Raw genomic sequence first — 6000 nt, 5'->3', positions numbered from 1 at the left:
GCACCAAGGGATATATGATAATTATTAACGGAAACAAAGAAGACTGACATGCTAAAGCTCTCATTTTGATACCACAATGGAAATATTATATATAACGAGCAGATATTATTTACTTCAGTGGGCTTCTCTGTCCTTTGCTTATGTATGTGACAGGTGGAAGTTTAGTGGGGCAATCCACCAAAGCTGGCATTTTAAAACTATTGAGGAAATGTGATTGAACAAATCACCTACTAACATCTTGGTGATTCTTGAGGTGAGATCTTTCTCTGGAGAAATTGGCTCTGCCTCCTTTGATGGAATTTCACTCCTCCGGCTGCATTCTGTGTGATGTAAATTAAAGTGACACTAAACTCTACTTTACAACACACACAGAAACCATGGGGAATAAAAGTAACCACCCTCCAGAAGGAAGGACATTGTCATCATGAATTCAGAGATGATCTCAGGATGTACAGCTGAGTGATACACAAATAAGTTAAATTTTTGCTAATAATTAAGGTACTAGAATGCATTTTTAAGATTTAACTCCTGAGTTTAGTGTGACTTTACGGTGTATACAAACCCTAACAATAAGCATCTATTATTATGCCATTAGGTCCATTTTGGTTATATATACACCATTAAAACTGTATTGTTTTATCTGTTTTATTTAACCTCCTGCGGACCATCCAGGGCACAGATACGGCCACTCCACAGCTCCATTGTTCCCCGAAGGACACACACATATCTCCTCCCATGCTCATCTATGTGTGCTCTATGCAGGCAGAATCCACTGCTCACACTGTCATTAAACATCACAGAGTGGCGACTTCATACTTAAAGCCAGTTGGAAAGGCTCTGTGCCTTGTGATCACTGTGATTGGTTAGCACAGTGATCACATGGCAATTTTTACATTGTCAACCCCTCCCTTTCCTCTTACAACAGAGGCAAGGGAGAGTAAAGTTAAGCATGAATGGATGAGTCCTCCTTTAATAAATTCCTGGTGAAAACAAGCTGCGCCAGCAAGTTTTAACCCTTACCCCCTTTCCTGTTTATGTCAGCTCCATTCTGTCTCTGTCCTGACTTGTATATTAACCCCTTCACCTTCCTTATCCTGCACATCTGTACATTAACCCCTTCATCTCCATCCTCCCACTGTATGTGACCTGTACATTAAACCCCTCACCTCAATCTGCCTCTGTGTATAACCTGTACATTTATTGAATCTTGTGCACCCTTACCAAGCTCCATGTTTTAACACCCTCAATACCGGCAGGTTTCTTCATTTCCAGAAAAATCAGATCAGGTTGGCATGTCTACTTTCCCAAAAGGGGTTATTTCCGAGGTTTCCATATTGTCCTTTGATATGTTTTATAACATAAAGTAAGGGAAACTGTTTTTTTTTTGTCTTTTTTTCTTTATATAGTAACAATATTAAAAAAAAAAAATTATTACATGCCACCAAAAGACAGCTCTGTCTGTCCCAAAAAAGGATATGAAATTAATTTGGTTACAGTATTGCATAACTGAGTAATTCTCAGTCCAACTTTCAAAGCTCAGAAAACTGAGAAATGGCATGGTAAAGAAGAGCCTCAGGTATAATTATTCTTAACCCCTGTAGTGGGGCTACTTAGGGTATGGATGGATATGTGACTCACCCATGTAACAGTAAAATTCCATGCAATGCATGTAGACATTGCACCATAGCGTATGCAAAATCACAGCACAGTACATGCTGTTGTGTGAGCCTACACTAAGGGGAACACTGCAGAATGGGCTCACAGACAGGAATAAAGGGGATTTTTTTTTTTATATATTTAATAGGGTGAGCTGAAATTTCACATGGTGGGTCCCTGGTAAACACTGAAGTGTCATTACTGCCTTAGATATCTACGTTTTACAATCATATGTAAACCTAGTTATTACTGTTCCAGACTTTTATGACTGTAGCAAACAGAAATGCCACTGACCCAGATGAGTCACATATTCGAGGCTATATGTCACAATATGACCATTAAATGGAGAAAAGATCACATCAGAGCTATAGTGATTAATGATTAATATTTTTTATATAGGCTATTTTTCAGAAATACGTAACTATTCATATGTGCATTTCTTGTTAAGTCATAAATATTACCTAGGCTAACAAAACCAAGCTTGCTGGAAAAGTTTAGCTCACGCATAGACCCTTTGCATATTAAAAGGATGAAAAAGTTTTCTAGCCAGTGTAAACACTGAGTCATCAAATGTCTCCATCCTCCTACCTTTTCTACAGTTGTATAATACTGTTGTATAATATATAGGCAGATCTCTTAACAAAGCTCCAGAACAGCGCATGTGATCATCAAGCGGTAGCCTCAGTGGTTTCCTTTACCTGAATATAAAAACAGTATACAAAAAATAATAATATAAAATTGCCAAAAACTACCACTAAAATAGCAACGACTGGACAGGTGTGGGAAAAATGCTAGGTTTTTTTAAATCTTCATGTAAATCAAAGTAATAAAAGACAGTCTTTTCTAACAAACACACTTTACATTGACAAACAAACACATTTTACATTGTCAAACACGTATTATTCATCAAATGTATTGTTTAATAGAAACCTGCCATGAAAGAAATACAGAAACTACTACCACTTAACTCCACCTAAAATACTAATTGTCTGGCTTTTTTCTGGCTTTAAGAGTTTCAGAGTCACGTACAAGGTTGGAGCAGGTAAATGATCTCATGATCTCCATACATGTTCCAGGTCAGTGACTCAGGAAGCAATGAAGTCAGTTTGGAAGCAGGGATGGGCTCAAGTTCAGACCAAACCTGGTCCAAATTAGGGCTGCACCCAACTAATCGATTAATCAATAGATTAGTTGTTAACCGTTCTCATTATCGATTAGTTGGTTGGATCCCCTAGCTCTCTCCTCCTACTGGGAGAAGGGCACAGCAAGCAGTGGGCGGGTGCAATACCCAGGCTGCTATAGGCTATTGCAATTTGAAATGGCCAATAGCAGGCTGGCTATTGCACCTGCCCACTACCTGCTGTATTTACATTCAGCTGCCATCTGTGGAATCTTGGCACTGGCAGCTGCCATCTGTGGAATCTTGGCACTGGCAGCTGCCATATGTGGAATCTTGGCACTGGCAGCTGCCATTCCCTGGCTGAAGCTATACTTACAATACAATTATTTAAAAAATATATATAAAAATATATATATATAAAAGGTTATTTTCAGTTTCGGCCTGACAACTCTGCTGTGGGAGGTGCATTGCAGTGCCATTCATTTCAATGGAACCCCAAACGGGCCTCCCATCCACACAGGGGCGGATCCAGAGTCTAGTCTCGGGGGGGGGGGCACTGCCAGAAAATAAGCCCTCCCCACCTGGGCCGAGACGACCGCCTAATTTGCCTGACTACAGTGCAGCCTCTGCTTTGGGTCCCGATTGTTCGGTGCGGTGGGCTGGGCCCAGCAGAGGGGCAAAGGGAGCGATAATAATAAACGCAGAGTGCTTAGGTCAGTAATGTGACGCAGTGCAGAGGTCAGTAATGTGACGTAGTGCGGAGGTCACTATGGGCCCTAATAGTGGCATGACCTTCAGTTTTACAAGTTCACATTGATTTGACACAAGCTGAAAAAACATTTTATCAATAAGCACCAAAAATAGCAAAATTGCTGCTTGTGTACATGGGAGATAATGCTTACCAACAGCACCAATTGCCCCCCGGCGTCAGGCGTTGGGTGTCTGTGCCCACAATAACCCCCCTCCCTGGCGTCGGTCAGTGTCTCTATACACACATCTAGGAGTCGGCTTGAGAAGACTTACCTTAATTAGCCCGGCAAACGAAAGCTCCGCCCCTAGAAAAAAAACCTTCCTGCACGCACTCAGGGAGATACCAACTTTCGGGGGATGGGGGGAGGACCGTACAATCTGAACTGTCATTATTTATTCGCAAAAACGGCTTGGTTGGAGCCCGCTCCCCCCGGGCCCCGTACTTACTACTGGCTGTACACCCCTGATGGCGCAACTGCCTATTCTGAAGTAAACTTTATGTTTTTAACACTGCATTTGAGTATTTTATTTTAAATTAAGGATGGTATTTATTTAATTTTTTTAATCCGATCAAAAAAATAATCTGCCAAGTAATCGATTATGAAAATAATCATTAGTTGCAGCACTAGTCCAAACCTGAGTTCCTCTGATCCCAGAAGGAATTTCCAGACCCACAGCTTGACATAAACAAAGGGGCGAGATTCAGTGCAATCATTGACTGTATATGGCTACATGCCTTTATTTGGTAAATTACATTGAACTAATACAGCTACGTGGCCATATTCGGTAAATTACATCAGTACAAGCATCCTGACCCTTTGTTTACATGCAGCTGTTGGTGGGGAATGTTCAGCCCGCAGCTTATTGGGTAGAAGTGCCCGTGGCGAACCTGTGTCTGAACCTGAGATCACTCCTATTTGAAAGCTTTACAGGCAGACAACTAGAATTTTGGGAAGGGAATAAGCAGAGGGAGCCTTTGTATTTTTATCAAAAAGTTACTTTATGATTAATGTCAGTTATGTAAATGATGAATATTAATGTTTAGTAACTAGTGGAACATCCTTCATTGGCAATAAACTTAAAGGAGAACTATGGGGTCAGGGCTTTTCCCCATAGTTCACCTTAGGGTAACGGGAGGACACAAACTAGTCCTCCCGTCACCCTAAGCTCAGTATACCGCGAGCTACAGCTCGCGGTATACTGAGACACCGCAGCTGGAGCGGATCCCGACATCGATGTCGAGATCCGCCCAGCTGCGTGAGTGACAGCTGGCTGGCCTATCTAGAGGCAGAGCAAGCTGTACCCGCCCCCTCCCCTGTCCGTTCCGCCAGTCAGCGCTGGCAGATCGGAGCGGGGAGAGGGGAATCCAGCCCCTCCCCTGTCACGGCAGAGAGCCGTGACAGGATCGAGAGGTGAGCGAACTCCGGTATATGTTCGCTCACCTCCTGATCTACTGAGCCGACCTGTGACAGTCTCATTGTCACAGGTTGGCTAGAACTATGAGGTGAGTGAAAAGCACTCACCTCATAGTTCTCCTTAAAATGAGAGCCAGCCCCTCAAGCTTCTTCTTAAAACTTCTTTCCCCTATTTCCTTTTTGTTTGCCAACTTTTAAATATAATTATCTTGCACTGGAATAGCAAAAGTTCCTATGGAATAGCAAAAGGAATTAGTTCCTATGCCATTTTTTTTTTCCTGTGCTGACGGCAGCAGCTGTCAGGACCCAAAAAAAAAAGCAGCTAGCAAAGGAAGCAATAGCTTCTTTGCTATCTGCCATCATTTCAGGGGGGTGCTCTGTGCTCTCTTCCTTGTTGTTGAGGGAGGGGAGAATTGACAGAGAGCACCTCCCTGAAATGAGAAGGGCACCTCCCTGAAATAACCTATTTCAGGTTGGGATCATTGGGTAATCTGTTTGAGAGTAGTATGGCATGCCTTACTGCTCATCTTTGTAGGACACTCACCCCAAGGGAAATGAGCAAGTGTTGAATTCCTTCTTTTTAAAAGCTGCCTAACTGTAGAGGGAGGTGCAAGTTTTTGTAACCTTCTTCTGATGCCATCAAAAAAATCTCTTTTGGTCAGACTTTAGTGCACTAGAACAGAATTCTTCTAGACACAATAACAAGGCAACTAGAATTTTTAGAAAGATTGGCTGAAAAGCTGTACCCTGCAGAACTTGGAACCCATGTCTTTTTTTTTTAATCAGCTTCATTTAAAAAAAGAAGAGTTGATACAAGTGACAGCTTATCACATATAAAATGTGTAGCATATAGTCTGAACCTAGCACATAGCAATAATTTATAAAAATATTGTTATGGCTCCACAAATATTGCCAGCACTAGTCATGCCAGCATTCGTAATGAATTGATATGCATATGTGAATATTGTGACAAAGTTTTAAGATATGGTGCATTTGGGGGGGAAAATCCACAAACCTTTGTCTTTTGGATATTAAGACACTGAAGAGAAGAATAGATGA

Source organism: Nanorana parkeri, unplaced genomic scaffold, assembly GCF_000935625.1.
Source record: "Nanorana parkeri isolate BGI_ZX_2015 unplaced genomic scaffold, ASM93562v1 scaffold217, whole genome shotgun sequence".
Taxonomy (NCBI): domain Eukaryota; kingdom Metazoa; phylum Chordata; class Amphibia; order Anura; family Dicroglossidae; genus Nanorana; species Nanorana parkeri.
The sequence above is the reverse complement of the archived record's forward strand: the minus strand, read 5'-3'. Positions refer to the sequence as shown.